This window comes from Cibotium barometz, chromosome 54, assembly GCF_041138505.1.
Source record: "Cibotium barometz isolate CiBa-2024 chromosome 54, ASM4113850v1, whole genome shotgun sequence".
Classification (NCBI taxonomy): domain Eukaryota; kingdom Viridiplantae; phylum Streptophyta; class Polypodiopsida; order Cyatheales; family Cibotiaceae; genus Cibotium; species Cibotium barometz.
In genome coordinates, this window is record NC_141099.1 from 21,177,243 (window position 1) to 21,193,229 (window position 15,987).

A 15,987-nucleotide genomic window follows, 5' to 3' on the forward strand; every position below is an offset into this window, starting at 1 on the left:
CAATCAACCAGATCCATGCCTGAGTTCAGAAAACAACTTTAACTCCTTATTCCATTTTCTTCCTCGACGCACACGTGGGTATCTTCGGCGACCCCCCAGAGCCCGAGCACCGTATGGTCAGCACCCTCTAGGCTCCTTCGTAGGTCACCTAGCACTTCACTCATAGGCCGCTTCCTTGGTCCCTCATCCGCCGTACCGGAAGGTCACCATTTAAATCGAACCGAGGCTGGTCAAGACCTTGGCCGACCTTGCTACGCGAGACGTCCTCCATTGACTCTCTGTCAGCTGTTGCAACTTTATCACTTTGGTCTCTACCACGACCTCATTCACAAGATGGTCAAAATTCTTCGCCAGCATTCTTGACATAAAATAGTCATTTAAAAACAGGTCATAAATACAGTTTCTAATGAACTCTCATATTTCCACATCATTTCTCGTTATTCCACATTCTTCTACATCAATTCACATTGCTTATTCCACATCCAGCCATATGTATTCCCATCGTCTTCATCCATTCTCATCCAATCACATCATATTACATCTCATCACATCTATCCACATCTATCCTCATCACATCTACCCATATCCATATCACATCACATCACATCCATTGACATCACATCCAATCACATCATATTACATCACATCACATCTATTGACATCACATCCAATCACATCATATTACATCTCATCACATCTATCCACATCTAATCCATTCACATCTACCCATATCCATATCACATCACATCACATCCATTGACATCACATCTCATCCATTCACATTGACCCCGATCCACATCACATCTCATCCATTCACATCTACCTAGATCCACATCACATCACATTCATCCACCTTACATATCATCCATCCGTTCACATTACATCACATTCATTTATATTTATTCAGATCCACATCTCATCTCATCACATCCATCCACATCACATCTCATCCATTCACATCTCATCACATCATATTCACATCCATTTACATCTCATCATATCATATTCACATCACATCACATCCATTCAGATATCATCAGATTACATTCACATCCATTCACATCTCATCGCATCCATTCAGATATCATCACATCACATTCACATCCATTCACATCTCATCGCATCCATTCACATCCATTCACATCTCATCACATCCATTCACATCTCATCACATCCACTCACATCTCATCACATCTATTCATATCTCATCACACCCATTCACATCTCATCACACCCATTCATTTCCATCACACCCATTCACATCCATCACATTCATTGCATCCACATCACGTCACATACATTCCATCCACATCTGTCCTTATCACATCACATTCATCCCATCCATATCACATCACATTCATTCCATCCACATTACATCACATCCACATCTATCCACATCACATCTTATTCATTCCATCCACATTACATCACATCCACATTTATCCCTATCTCATCACATCCATTCACATCTCATCACATTCATCCACATCCAATTGAATTTATGCATAGAAGGATGCATAAAAGATTTATTTTTATTTCAAAAGTGTTATTCTCATTAAAATTGAATTTATGCATAGAAGGATGCATAAAAGATTTATTTTTATTTCAAAAATGTTATTCTCATTAAAATTGAATTTATGCATAGAAGGATGCATAAAAGATTTATTTTTATTTCAAAAGTGTATTCTCATTAAAATTGAATTTATGCATAAAAGGATGCATAAAAGATTTATTTTTATTTCAAAAGTGTTATTCTCATTAAAATTAAATTTATGCATAGAAGGATGCGTAAAGGATTCAATTTTATTTCAAAAGTGTTATTTTTCTTAAATTTGAATTATGCATAAATAGATGCGTAAAGAATCTTTATATCAAAAATTAGAATCCTCTTAAATTCTATATTTAAATTCTGTGAATAGAAGTGATGAGAATATGAGGCGAATAGATGTGATGAGATAAGATGTGAATGAGATAGATGATTGGATGGATGGGTGCGATGTGAATAGAGATGATGAGATGTGAGGTGAATAGATGTGATGAGATAAGATGTGAATTAGATAGATGATTGGATGGATGGGTGTGATATGAATAGAGGTGATGAGATGTGAGGTGAATAGATGTGATGAGATAAGATGTGAATTAGATAGATGATTGGATGGATGGGTGCGATGTGAATAGAGGTGAATGAGATGTGAGGTGAATAGATGTGATGATATAAGATGTGAATCAGATAGATGATTGGATGGATGTGATGTGAATAGATGTGATGAGAATATGAGGTGAATAGATGTGATGAGATAAGATGTGAATCAGATAGATGATGATTAGATGGATGGATGTGATGTGAATTTAGATAGATGTGAATGAATGGATGGATGTGATGTGAATAGAGGTGATGAGAATGAGAGGTGAATAGATGTGATGAGATGTGATGTGAATCAAATAGATGGGAATGGATGGATGGATGGATGTGATGTGAATAGAAGTGATGAGAATATGAGGTGAATAGATGTGATGAGATGTCATGCGAATCAGATAGATGTGAATGTATGGATGGATGTGATGTGAATAGAAGTGATGAGAATATAAGGTGAGCAGATGTGATGAGATGTGATGGGAATTAGAAAGATGAGAAGAATGGATGGATGGATGTGATGTGAATAGAAGTGATGAGAATATGAGGTGAATAGATGTGATGAGATAAGATGTGAATCAGATAGATAGGAATGAATGGATGGATGGATGTGATGTGAATAGAGGTGATGAGATGTGAGGTGAATAGATGTGATAAGATGTGATGTGAATCAGATAAATGTGAATGAATGGATGAGATGTGATGTCATGTGAATCAGAATGTAAATGAATGATATGGGATGTGAGTGAATGTATGTGATTATAATGGATGTGAATGTGTATGTGAAGAATGGATGTGAATGAGTATGTGAAAGAATGGATAAGGATGTGTATGAGAAGAATGGATGTGAATGTGTATGTGAAGAATGGATGTGAATGAGTATGTGAAAGAATGGATGTGGATGTATGTGAAAGAACGGATATAGATGTGTATGTGAAAGAATGTGATGTAATGTGACATGAATATATGTGGATGTGAAGTGGTAGATATGAATGTATGGATAGATATGAGTAGTCGTGCATGTGAGCGATTGGATGGATATGGATGATTGAGATGAGATCTGTATGAATGAGATATGATGTGGATAGAAGTGATGTGATATAATGGTGATGAGAATGAATGTGATGGATATGAATGAATGTGATGTGATGGGATGTGAATCGGGATAGATGTGAATGAATTAGATGTGAGGTAAAATGAATGGATGAGTTGTGAGTGAATGTGATGTGGTCTGAATGGATGAGATGTGAATGAATGTGATGTGATGAGATGTGGATATGGGTAGATGCGAGTGGATGACATCTGATGAGGATAAATTGAGGAAAGATGTGATGAGATGAAAATGATGTGATTGGATGAAAATAGGAATACTTATGAAATGGTTGTGGAATTAAATGAAAATGATGTGATTGGATGAGAATAGGAATACTTATGAAATGGTTGTGGAATTAAATAATGTGGATTGATGTGGAACAATGTGGAAAGACGAGAGTCCGTTATAGAAATTGTATTTATGACCTGTTTTTAAATGACTGGTTTATGTCAAGAATGTTGGGGAAGCATTTTGACCGTCTTGTGTGAATGAGGTCATGGAGACCTAATCTGTTAAAGTTGCAACTGCTGGACAGAGAGTCAATGGAGGACATCTCATGTAGCAAGGTCGGCCGAGGTCTTGACCAGCCTCGGTTCGATTAAAATGGTGAGCTTCCGGTACGATGGATGAGGGACCAAGGAAGCGGCCTATGAGTGAAGCGCTAGGTCACCTGCGAAGGATCCTAGAGGGTGCTGACCATACGGTGCTCGGGCTCTGGGTCACCGACGATACCCACGCATGCATCATGGAAGATATTGGAACAAGGAGTAAGAGTTGTTTTCTGAATTCGGGCATGGATCTGGTTGATTGACCTTGTTGGTCCTCAATGGATGAGTCCAGGGCTCTTTTATATGGATTTGTTGGTTGATCTTGCTGATCTTCAATGGAGATTCCATTTTTGATATGTGAATATATTGCCGGTTAGTATGAGCTAGGAACTATCAAAAAGGCCCCTCAGTGGTCAGGTGGTGAGCGTTCTAGTTGCCAATGATGCCATAGATACACCGACGAAGGAATGATTGGAAATAAGGATTCAACCGGAGATTTTGAGGATCAGTGAGACAATGGTTTCATTAAATGATTGTTTTTAAAGATAGCTGATGCTGAGAAAAAGGAAATTTTATATTGGGTGTGTAAGTGGTGTGACTAGTTTTAAGTTTGCATGAATACCTGGCTAGGGGGCCTAGGAGCTCTTTTCCCTGGTACCCGGGACAAAACCCAACCAAATTCTTAATTGGATCCCATCACTACAAGGTTAGGCTGGACTGATGGATCCCTAAATTGAGACTCAATTTTGATAGATGAAGTAAATCTCGGGAAAAAAAATGTTCTATGGAAAAGAATCAACGGTTGTGCCTCTCAATGAGGAAAAAAGTGATGGTCTCTATGATCCAAGTGCAATCTTTTCCTTGATCTGACTTTGATACTACGGATTCGGTCAGATCAGCTCAGTTAGTTAAGGCTTTTGACTACGTTAGAGAAAAAAAATTTATCCTGGAGGAATTGCCCGTGCTTTCCGAGCAAGGGAAGTTTTTCCGGGTTTGGTTTTGGAAGAACCGATAGATTAGTCTCTTGTCCGGATATCCATGGGTGAGGCCCCGAGTGTGGGACCCTATCCTGCTCAAGAAGTGCTTCTTCCGCTGCCTAGCATCCCTGAATTCGTTGCGTGGTGGGGACACGGATCTCACAATTTTGGAGGATTATGATCAGTGATACTATGGTTTCATTAAAAGATTGTTTAAAGACAGCTGAATCTGTGAAACACGCAATTTCATATTGGGTGTGTAAGTGGTGTGACTATCTTAAAGTTTGCTTGAAGTGCCGACTAGGGGGCCTGGGAACTCTATTCCTTGGTACACCCGGGGAAAAACATAACCAAATTCCTAAATGGATCCTAACACTACAATGGTTGGGTGGTTGGCTAACCCATGGGATTGGATGGGCTTAGGCTAGTGGATCCCTAAAATGAGACTCAATTCTGTTAAGTTACGATAGTTGAAGTAAATTCCGGATAACCCTTGTTCTATGGAAAACAACCAACAACTGTGCCTCTTGATGAGAAAAAAAGCGTTGGACTCTATGATCCAAGTGCAAGTCTCTTCCTTGATCTGACCATGAGACTTACGAGCTTGGTCGGATCAGTTTGGTTAGTGAAGACCTTGGCTATGTTAGAATAAAATATGCTGGAGGAATCGCCTATGTCTACTGGGCGAGGGAATTTTTTCGGGTTCGATTTTGGAAGAGCCGAGGGATTAGTCTCTTATTCAGATATTTGTGGGTGAGGCCCCGAGTGAGAGGCTCTGCTCTATACAAGAAGTGCTACTTCCGCCTGCTGCTAGCACCCCGGAATTCGGTGCGCGGAGGGGGATGGGATCTTTCAGTTGGTATCAGAGCGAATTGGCTAAAGTGGATCAACCAAGAAGCAAGAAATGTCAAAAGTTTATATGAAATTCATATCAATTGATATTCAAAATGAAGATTCATAAATTGGAAAGCGGGTCTTTAGATGGAAGTACCGCAATTGTATGGAATCCCTGACTTTCTTGCTTGTTGAGGAAATCAAACTTAGTGACCCTTTTCATGATGCATCTACTAGCCAATGATGATCGTGGTAGGAATCAGGCTTTCTATTCACAAAGGGGATTTAGAGGCAAGGGGAGATTTGCATCACGAGGTCATGGTGTTGGTCATGGATGGCAGGATTGTTACCATATTATAGTAGTGATGTGTGTGAACACACTTAGGACCGCCGGGGCACTTTTTCCCTCACTAGGAGGTTTTTTCCCCGTGCATTGTATATACGCCCATTATCTTCTAGGGCTTGTCATCTTTCATTTTTGGCACTTATAATACACTACTGTGTTGTGCTCAAGCTTCCTCATCTTCTTGAAGTTGTGTGTGCATTCCTGCAACCCTAATTCCAACAATTGGTATCAGAGCAGGCTTCCTCCTCCCGGGCAGCATCACCGGCACCTGCCGCTTCATCTCCTCCGATTGCGACGAGGTTTCACGAGCGACTGCAGGTCATTTCAGAATTTTGATCTGAGGTCATTTCGCCCTCCGTTTTTGCATTCCAAGTACTGCGCAGGCAAAATCGTCCTACTGTGCAGATTTTCTGTCAAGATTAAAATCTGCAGGACAGGTGCCCATTCGTCTGTTTTGGGCTGTGCTACATAGCACAGGTCGATTTTATACAGGTTTACCTCTTACAGACAGCATTTACATCTAGTAGTACAGTCATTGGCCATGGCTGACAACAATGATGTATTCCGCATGTTGGCTGCTGAGGATAAGTTGGATGGCACCAACTATCCATTGTGGGCATATATGATGCGACATGTATTGGTAGCAAAGGGGTTATGGAACATTGTGCAGGGTATTGATGCACGTCCTATTGTGGCTGGGAATGCTGCAAACACATCAGAAACAGGTACAGTTGATGATGGTGCAGGCACAAGTGCTGTAGCAGCTGTTCGAGAACCACCACTTTCAGCAGAGCAGATTCGTTGGGATGGTAGAGATGCGCAGGCTCATGCCTTGATTGCGCTGTCTGTCAAACGTACCATTATCCCACATATTCGCTCCTGCAGGACTTCTAAGGATGCTTGGGATGTACTTGCCACATTGTATCAGGCAAGAAATGAGGCTCGTGTTGCTTACCTCCGAAAACAGTTGGAGAGTGAGCATATGAACGAAGGTGATTCTATGGATAGCTTTTTGACAAAGATCAAGGATTTCAAAGAGCAGCTCATTTCTGCAGATGAAATCCTGTCAGACAGTTCACTTGTGCAGACTGTTTTGAATGGTCTACCAGATTCTTATCAGGGTTTTGCTTCCACTCTTCGCTTGATGATGAAAGGCAATCCCAATGCCTTATCATTTGAGGAGTTGGTTTCTGTTTTGCTGCAAGAAGACCAGTCAAGGCAAAACAGGAATATTATGCGTGTCGCAGATCAAGCTTTCGTTGCTAATCAGAGAAGCGGGAAAGGTAAAGCAGGCTTTTCTTCTAGTAAGCAGAAATCTGCAAATGCTGCGCAACCAAAGAAGGAAGACAAAGATGAGAAGAAGGGTGACAAACAGAAGACATTTTGCAAGTACTGTAAGGGAAATGATCATGTCATCAAAGCGTGTCCTAAGCTGGCTGCGAAAGAGGCTAAGAAGAAAGAGGCTGGTATGGCTGTTGCAGATGCCTCTCCTTCTAACAATGAATCTGCTAATGTTGTGCTAGATACAGAATGGGCATTCAATGCGCAGTGCAGTTATGACCCATCTTTGCATGACACATGTATGTCTGCAGTAGATTCAGATGTATGGTACTTTGACAGTGGTGCCACTAAGCATATCACCTCGCAGCGCAGTTTATTCACTTTCCTTGAGTCTGCTCCCACAGGGAATACTGTCACTTGTGCCAATAACTCCTCTTATCCCGTTAAAGGAGTTGGACAGATTGTGCTGAATGTTGCAAATGGCAACACCTTTACACTTTTTGATGCATTGTATGTGCCAGGGATCAAAAAGAATCTGCTGTCAGTCTCCGCATTTGCCAAAACAGGTTTGGTTGTAAAATTTGTGGATGACAGATGTACTGTTCATGATCTCTCTTGTGGTGACATCATTGTAGCATCTGGTTCACTATGTCGAGGGCTGTATAAGCTCAATATGGATGGCAAATGTGTAGAGGATTCAGCATGTGCTATTATGGATACGCAGGCTATTTCAAATGCAAAACTGTGGCATGCACGTTTTGGTCATCTGAATTTTGCAAGTTTGCTGCGCCTGCAGAAATCTGAAATGGTGTCTTCTTTGCCTAAGCTTGAGGCACCTGTCAAGCATGTTTGTGAGGGCTGCATATTGGGTAAAATGCAGCGTGCTTCCTTTCCCAAAGATGGATCAGTGAGAGCTGAACGCAGATTGCAGCTTGTTCACAGTGATGTTTGTGGTCCCATGCAAACTCCATCATTTGGAAACTACCTTTACTTCGTGACTTTCATTGATGATTTTACCAGGCATGCATGGGTATATCCTTTGAAGGCAAAGTCCGAAGTGTTTTTGTGCTTCAAGCAGTTTTTGGTTATGGCTGAAAATGTGTCAGAAAGTAAGATGGGCACCCTCCGTTCAGATCGAGGGGGGGAGTATATGTCTTCAGAATTTAATGCATTTCTGGCTGAGCGTGGGATAAAACACCAATGTACAGTGCCGTATACACCACAGCAAAATGGTGTGGCTGAGAGAAAAAACAGGTCTCTCATGGAAATGGCAAGATGTATGGTTAAGAGTCAAAGTCTACCACATGGTTTTTGGCTTGAGGCTGTCATGTGTGCCACTTATGTACTAAACAGGTGTCCCACCAAAGCATTACAGGTTGTCACTCCATATGAGGCTTGGCATAGCCGCAAGCCATCTGTTGGCCATTTACGTGTTTTTGGTTGCCTGGCATATGCATTAGTGCCTGTGCAACATCGCAGAAAATTGGATGACAAAGCTGTCAAATGTATTTTTGTTGGATATAGTGCTGAGAGCAAAGGCTATCGTTTGTATCATCCACAGACAAAGCGCATTTTGGTTAGCCGTGATGTTGTATTTGTGGAAGATGCAGTTCAGCCCTTGGTTTCATGTACTAAGGAGACAGATATCAGCTCACGTGATGTCTATGATACATTGTTGCCTCTTTTCAGTGGTGCACAGTCAAGTGCAATACCTCATGAGGCAGTTTTTCAGCCTATGCAGGTTTTAAATGATGGCACAGATCAGCCTATATCTGATGCAGATGTGCATGATGCACTTGAGGATGAGAGACAAGAGATTGAGGGCTCTAGGAATATGCCTAGATGGCTGGTGCAGACTTTGCGTGACAGCAAGTTGGATGCCCCTTTGTCTAGTCGCACTCGTTCTGGCTCTCATGGTGCCTCTTATGCGTCAGATTGTTATGCATTGGCTGTTTCTAGTATGTACGATGAAAGTGAGCCTGTTTCATTTGATGAAGCACAAAGTTCAGAAAATTGGATGGCTGCTATGCAAGCAGAATACGATGCTATTATGAAGAATGGTACATGGTCTTTATGTGACTTGCCCCCTGGCAAGAAGGCCATTGGCACTAAGTGGGTATACAAATTGAAGCGTAAGCCTGATGGCACAGTGGATCGCCATAAGGCTAGGCTTGTTGCAAAAGGTTATGCTCAAGAGAAGGGCATTGATTTTGATGAGACTTTTGCTCCCACATGTCGTATGACCACTGTTCGTAGCATCTGTGCATTAGCAGCTCATAATGGTTGGAATGTACATCAGCTGGACATAAAGACTGCGTTCTTAAATGGAGATTTGCATGAGGAGGTGTATGTATCGCAGCCTCGTGGTTTTGTTCAAAGAGGGCAGGAAAACAAAGTGTGCAGGTTAAAAAAGGCTTTATATGGTTTAAAGCAAGCTCCACGAGCTTGGTATGAAAAAATACATGCATATTTGACTGCACATGGGTTTCAGAATAGTCCAACAGAAAGCACTTTGTATGTTAAACGTGTGGATGGTGTACATCTAATCATTGCTCTCTATGTCGATGACATGCTGCTCACAGGACCAAATAAGAGTCATATTGCTGATTTTAAGGCTGATTTGAATGCCTCTTTTGAGATGTCAGATTTGGGGCATTTGCATCATTATTTGGGGATACAATTTAAGCAGTGTGATGGAGGTATTGCTTTGTGTCAGACAAAGTATATTGAAACATTGTTGCGGAGATTTGGCCTTGAAGACTGTAAGCCTATTGCTACTCCAATGGAGACAGGTTTGAAGTTGAGTCTTCATGATGCTGGAGATCACTTTGATGTCACACTCTATCAGACAGCTGTTGGTTGCCTCATTTATGTATGCATTACGAGGCCAGACATTCAGTTTACAGTCTCACAGGTGAGCAGATTTATGCATAGCCCAGGCATTAAGCATTGGCAGGCAGTGAAGCGTATCTTTCGCTATTTGAGTGGTACTCGGCATCTTGGGTTGTTTTATCCCAAGGGGGGATCATTGCCGCCAGATTTACATGCTTTTTCAGATTCTGACTGGGCTGGTTGTTATGACACACGCGTGTCCACGAGTGGTTTTTGCTTCATGCTTGGAAGCTCATGCATATCATGGTTGAGCAAGAAGCAGCCTACTGTGGCCACTTCTAGTTGTGAAGCTGAGTACAGGGCAGCTTTCACAGCTACGGTTGAGTGTGTGTGGCTCAGACGCCTTATGGCTGATTTGGGTGTTGGGCAGCCATCTGCCACCACCATCTTCACTGACAGTCAGAGCGCATTGGCAGTTGCGCGGAACCCAGTGTTCCATGCTCGTACGAAGCACATTGAGGTGCACTACCATTATGTCAGGGAGAGACTCTCTGCAGGAGAGATCAGTTTGGCTTATGTGCCAACACAGGATAACCTTGCAGACCTTTTCACAAAGGCTCTGCCTCGTGAGAAGTTCGAAGCTTTTCGCAAAGCTTTGGGCTTACTCCCTTTTGTGGATTCGTCCACATAGCTAGGCACTTCCCTATACATGAGTGCTAGCTCTTGTTCACCGCATCACTCCAGGGGGGATTTGTTACCATATTATAGTAGTGATGTGTGTGAACACACTTAGGACCGCCGGGGCACTTTTTCCCTCACTAGGAGGTTTTTTCCCCGTGCATTGTATATACGCCCATTATCTTCTAGGGCTTGTCATCTTTCATTTTTGGCACTTATAATACACTACTGTGTTGTGCTCAAGCTTCCTCATCTTCTTGAAGTTGTGTGTGCATTCCTGCAACCCTAATTCCAACAAGGATAGGTCACCACAATAGAATTTTCAGCCTTCGTATGATGCTAGAGGTGGTCGTGGAGTAAGAATGCCCACGATGAGCGAAATGGTAACACCTCTTGTGAGCCCACCAGATCCTACTTTTGTAGTAACACTCGGCTATACCATGGACCAACCCACATGTATTAAGCCACAAGGCCATGCAAGGACTCAAGAGCATACTAGCATGAGCTTCACCTTCTTAGATCCTAGAGTTGTTCCCACCCGACACTGCTAGTGCACTACTTCATCCAGTGGTGGTAAGCACCACACCACCAATTATGGCACCTATGATTGGCGCATTAATAACTTTGAGCCACATGCCCACGGTTAACACAATAGCCACCACTACTTCACACATGGACCCCCTGTGCCTAGTATTGCCATTCCTAGAGGGGTAACATCTCATTCTAGTGCACCCATGAAACATCCCTTCCCTAGACTAAGCGTGCTACCAATTATTGTTGCTGCACTTAATGCCCACATGAGTAAAGTACCTATTGGGGCACCAGTAGGACACATACATTATCTACGCACATTTACCCCCACCAGGTTTTAGACCAATGCATCCTCATGTAGAGCCACATGTTGCACCTCCACCTACTTCTATCATTGCTCCTATTATGCCAACACCATCTCTACCCACATACCTAGTTGCTTTTGCACAAACCCTGGGAAGAGCGGAGAGCAAAGCGCCTATTTGCGAGAGATGGTGGGGAGTCCCAGATAGCCAAGTTGTGAGATCCCAATTGCCCCCTATGCGCATCGGATTCCCGGATGGTAGCAGAGCAGAAGTAGCTTCCTCTTGTGCGGGGTAGGGTTTCTCACTTGGGGCCTCGCACTCGAATGTCCGGGCACGAGACTAAGCTGGTGTCATTCTGAAAACCGAAATCGGGAAAATTTTCCATGCCTGAAAATGGGGACGATTCCACCATTTATTTTCTTAACGAATTTTTCTAACAAGGTCAAGATACCGAACTAATCTTCATCTGAATAAACCAGATAGAAGAAAAACTATTACAGACTTAACTTGAAGGGATCAACGTTTTTTTCCTAGTTAAATCAGGCACAGCCGTTGATCTATTCATTAGAGAAATCTTCAGGCTTTTATTTAACTACTCGAGCTCTAAGCGTACTCCTATTAATCAATTTTATTATTAAAACTCTATTGATTCCAGCCTAACCCCATCCGGCCCATGGGTTAGCCACCGCCCAACCACTGGAATTAGTAGAACCAAACAAGTACTCACCCACCCATAATTGAATGCCTTTCTTAACTTTTGCTTTAGAATACAGATACGCACACACTCCTCTTTAAACTTTTACTTTTAAAAACAATCCATTGAAAAACAATTATTGGCTACAGATGTCATGACTCAAAATTTCCATTCAATCCTTGTTTCTCACAAGACAATATCACTCTAGACTCTCTGTTGAGACCAGTAGGTCAGTAACGAGATCTAGTAACAGATTACAATAATTTTCTCGTCAATCATACATATATCTATCTTCCACGACATACGCATGGGTGTCCTAAGCACCGCGAGCCCGTGCATTGCCTGGTCAGAACCCTCTAAGATCCTCCTTAGGTGTCCTGGCACTTCACTCAGGGACCGCTTCGTCAACCCCCCTCGCCCGTCGTATCGGAAGCACGCCATTTTTCACCATACCTAGGCTGGTCAAGATGTGGGCATGTTTTTACTAACGCGATCCGTCCTTTGAACACTCCCTGCCAGCTGTTGCAACCGAACTTCCCTTAGAAAAACACATATACCAAATTCTCCCTCCAGCATTCTGGCGTAAGACAGTCCTTTAAGAAAACAGGGTTTCTATACAAGTTTTTAGTTTTGATTTTCTTTTGAATACAATGGGTATATCTTAAATCCGTATCCCGATACTTCTAGATCACAGGTCTAAAATTCTAATAGAATTTCCTGAATTCTGTAACCTTGATCCTCAGATCAGAATCAAGGGTCTTAACTTGATTTCAGATTCGGTGGGTGATTTGAGTGAAATTTTCCTGAACTGGTCACATCGTCTTTTCTTGAAACTGACGAAGAAGAATTAAGTCTTGGTCATAGTCCGATTCAGGGTTTGAGTCTAGAAAGGTTCTCCCTGAACTAACTTTCTCGAAGGGTAATATTTCAATTACTACTTTATTGAATTTTATTCATTGAGTATTTTGCTTAACTGAATTTAAAACTAATCATGAATTCCTATGAGGAATAAATTAATCATTTATCTAAAATTCTAACTTCGATAGTTTTTTTGAATTTTCTCATTACCATCCTAGAGAATATGAAACGGTAGAATTTTCTCTCACAGAGTATTTACTTATTCATTTACTAATATTCATGGGATTTAAACATAGGATTAACGAGAACTCTTATTTTGATATAAAAATTCTGTATGCATCTATTTATGCATAAAATCCAACTTCTATGGAAATAATACTTTTATATAAAAGAAAATCCTTTTATGCATCTATTTATGTAAAAAAATCAATTTTGATGAAAGTAAAACTTTTATAATAAAAAAATTCTTTTATGCATAAAAATCAATATTGGTGAAAGTAACACTTTTATAATTAAAAAATTTCTTTTATGCATCATTTTATGCATAAAAATCAATATTGATGAAACTACACTTTTATAATTAAAAAATTTCTTTTGTACATAAAAATCAATATTGGTGAAAGTAACACTTTTATAATAAAAAAAATCTTTTATGCATAAAAATCAATATTGATGAAAGTAACACTTTTATAATTTAAAAAAATTCTTTTATGCATCATTTTATGCATAAAAATCAATATTGGTGAAAGTAACACTTTTATAATAAAAACATTTCTTTTATGCATCATTTTATGCATAAAAAACAATATTGATGAAAGTTTATAATTAAAAAAATTCTTTTATGCATCATTTTATGCATAAAAATCAATATTGGTGAAAGTAACACTTTTATAATAAAAAAATTCTTTTGTGCATCATTTTATGCATAAAAATCAATATTGATGAAAGTAACACTTTTATAATAAAAATTTTCTTTTATGCATCATTTTATGCATAAAAATTAATATTGGTGAAAGTAACAATTTTATAATTAAAAATTTATTTCCAATATGCATCTTTCTATGCACAGAATTTAATTCTAATGAAAATCACACTTTTATAATAAAAAAATATCAAATATGCATCTTTCTATGCATAGAATTTAAATTTTAATGGAAATAACACTTTTATAATAAAAATATTTCTACTATGCATTTTTCAATGCCTAGAATGAAAATAACACTTTTAGAATACACAAATGGTGGGGATTACTCTTTTTGAATAATAAAAGATAAAACTTATTTCACAAAATTTAAGAAAATTTTGCCATAACCTCCTTTGTATGGCTGACCATTTTTCAATTTTTTCTATCCTCAAGTTACTTAAAAATTATCCCAAATGGTTTAAAGCATTCTAAACTAATCAAATTCCACTTTTAAAAGAGAAACAATATGAAAAGTTTAATTCTAACAATTTGATTATAAAAAATAAAAATTAGAAAACCATTAAAAAGAAAAAGTAGGATTTCTAGCTTACTTGAATTTCTGAGCTTTCCTTTGGCTTTATGGTTTGACGGATTTACTCTTGTTTGCAGCAACAAGAGTGGCCACCAATTCTTTTGAAGAGGGAAAGGACAAAAACTAATGAATTATCAATAAATTCACTATTTTGGCTCTGGGGTGGAGTAGAGTAACAGTGCATAAAACACTATTAAGCTTCTACAAAGGGGGAGGCTTCTATTTATAGGAAAAAGTGAGCTTCTAACCAAGCAAACTGATTCTAGAATTTTCTAGATCCGTTTGGTCAATTTCACTAAAGCAAGCCTTGGCCAGTGCTCCAATCATGAAAACACCTAATTGGGATCTCATCTTTCATGTACACATTGATACCTCTAATTTTGCAATTGGATGTGTCCTATACAGCTAGGGGAACACAAATTGGACTATCCTATTAGTTTTGCAAGTCAAAAACAAGATGAGGTTGAAATCAATTACACCACCACTGAGCATGAAGGGTTAGCAATGGTATATGCTGTAAAATTTTTGGCATTACCTCCTTGCTAACAAATTTGTATTCTATGTTGATCATCAAGCCTTGTTGTTCATGGCAAATCATCTACCTGCATACCTAATGGTGAAGCAATGGTGAAGCACCAATTGGAGTTGATGTGACGAGTTATTGGTGGATGCTACACTATTCAAGGTTGAGGCTATTCCAAAATGGAGTGAAAAATTCATTAAATTTTTAACTAATGGTTTTCCAAAAGGAAAGGAACTGAGGAAATATTTAGCAAAAGTTGCTAAAAGACAGTGCGCCTTACCAACTTATGGTTTTCCAAAAGGAAAGGAGCTAAGGAAATATTTAGCAAAAGTTGCTAAAAGACAGTGCGCCTTACCAACTTATTGCCAAAAATACTTATAGAAGAGGTAAGGAAAATATTGTTAGACATTGCTACGGGAGGACAAATATCTCATGATCATGGAACAAGCACACCAGGGGATAGCAAGGGGGGACATTTTGTGATAGAAACCACAACTAAGAAAATACTCCACTTGGGGTACTGGTGTGGTCAACACTTTTTAAGGACTATGCACTATTTGTAAAAGGTTGTAATGAGTGCCAATGTTGTGCCAAGCCACAAAAGAAGAAAATGACGCCATTGCTCACTGCGCCGACACAGTTCTTGCTCATTGCGCCAACACAGTTCTGGGCAACTTCTCCACCTACGCTAGCTTATCTGGTAGTCCAACCTGCATAGTGGCTACCTAGCCTCTATGGTCTTTTCCAAGTAGTAGTGTTGGTTCTCTGGGCCTCGAGCCAACAATGCTGCATTCTTCCATTACTCTGGCTACACCCTCTCCACTTAATGATAAGAGAAAATGATTGTGAACATATCA